Source organism: Chaetura pelagica, unplaced genomic scaffold (genome assembly GCF_000747805.2).
Source record: "Chaetura pelagica isolate M959 unplaced genomic scaffold, ChaPel_1.0 scaffold115, whole genome shotgun sequence".
Taxonomy (NCBI): domain Eukaryota; kingdom Metazoa; phylum Chordata; class Aves; order Apodiformes; family Apodidae; genus Chaetura; species Chaetura pelagica.
In genome coordinates this window covers 5,283,849-5,285,919 of record NW_009953761.1, presented here as the reverse complement: position 1 = coordinate 5,285,919, position 2,071 = coordinate 5,283,849, and positions in this window count along the sequence as shown.

Below are 2,071 nucleotides of genomic sequence, written 5' to 3'. Positions count from 1 at the left end.
TTACTTAATAAAGTATTTCCTTTCTTATATATAAAGCATTCTAGTTTTGCATAAAGTTATAAAGTGGTGGAATCTTTGTTTGTCTAGGAAGCTGCTTGAAAAGGTAAGTGTTTAAGAACATAAACACTCAATGTCATAAAAATGCAACAGCATATAGATATCTCAAAGCATCACAAGATGGAAGAAATAGGAATTAGAGCAGAAAGGCTGCAGAGGCCAAAGTGGAAATAAGATCATAGCATTATACTAACAAAGTGAACATAATCTCAATATGAAAGCTTATGAATATAATTCCCAGCAGACGAGAAAACTGACCCTCATATTTGCATGGAAGGAAAAATATATTCAATATAATGTTTTTCAGTGGGACAACTGAGAAACCTCTGTTTAACAATGATATAAAAAAAAAAAACAAACAAAACCAAAACTATTTTAGTCAAGCTTCTAAGATTGAATTCAACCTATGAATAACATTTTAAGCACATTTGTATATCTCCTTACCACAGACTACAGTATTAAACACAAAGAATTTCTCAGGCTGTTACAGACTAACAAAAAACATTTTTATTAAGAGTTGATGCAACACAAATGCAAGCACTTACACATACTCATTGCATTCCCTTCTCCATCACTGCTGAGTCTTGAATTTTTTAAAAAAATATTTCAGTGTTTTTGCTTCTGGAAGATTTCATGGTATGATGAGGCTGATTCACGAACTTTGGAAGCTGTTAACATCATGCTGATAGAGTTCCAGTCTACATCAATAACACTGTGCAGCCCTAAGTTATACAACCTGGGAATAAGCACAGCCCTGGCTGGCTTAGGTTTGGGGATAAAAAGATTTTCATGGGAGACAAAACTTATTTAGACATATTCATTAGCTCTGAAAATGAGTAATACATTGCCAGCTTCTCATAACTTCAGTGCTGTAGTTCTATCACCCCAAAAGTTTTATAGTGTGCTGCTGATTCAACAGTGTAAAGGGAATGCACGATATAGTGAGCAATATCTAACTGAGTAACAACACAGTTTTTCTTGTTGTGCTTTAGAAAGTTCAAGATAAAACAAAATGGCACCTTGAGGAAGGGGACAGGTAGATGTACAAAAGGAGGGGAAGACAGCTGAGGGGAAAGAAACAGTAGAACAAGGACACCCAGCGGGAGAGTTTGGTCCACACAATTCCAGGCATCACAATGATATGAAATATCAAAGTAGACTTCCCTTTATACACCACTGCAGCAAGTCTCTCCAGTATTCCTGGCTTTTAAAGTGGCACTGTCAGATTGGAAAGAATGTTAGGATGTATATGTCAACTTCTAGTCTACTCTATGAGGGCATATGAATTCATGCATGCATAAAAATCTCTGTCTAAATACACACATGTATCTGTGCATTCATAATATGTTTCCTCACAGCTTCTTCAGGGAACAATTCCCAATATGAAATGTGTCTAAGAGACCAGAAAAGCACCTCTCTCTCTGCATTGACTGTGGTGAGGCTAGATGACTAGTTTTAAATGAACACATAACCATTTCATAGTTCAAGTTACCTGTGCACACAGAAACTGACCTCAGATTCCTAACTAGACAAAGTTTTATATCTCTCTATATATTTAGACAGCTGTGAAAGAAAGGCTCTGAATGTCTGCTGAATAGCTAGGAATAATGTTATGAATTAATGCACTTGCACTGGTATTTAAAAAAACAAACAAACAACATAAACCACAAATAAACACCGTTCAGAAGGAGAGGCTGTCTTTTTTTTTTTTTTTTTTTTTTCTATTCTTATACCATTTCTTAACAAAAAGACTTAAAGTTACTTTTGTATTAAAAATATAAAAGAACAGTCATAGCGGATTTTAGAATTAGTTACTGGAAATGAGATTAATTTCTGGAAAAGGTATTTCTTACACTTGTATCTTTGTAATAAGCTTCCTTCCTTCCTTCCTTCCTTCCTTCCTTCCTTCCTTCCTTCCTTCCTTCCTTCCTTCCTTCCTTCCTTCCTCCCTTCCTCCCTTCCTTCCTCCCTTCCTTCCTTCCTTCCTTCCTCCCTTACTCCCTTCCTCCCTTAC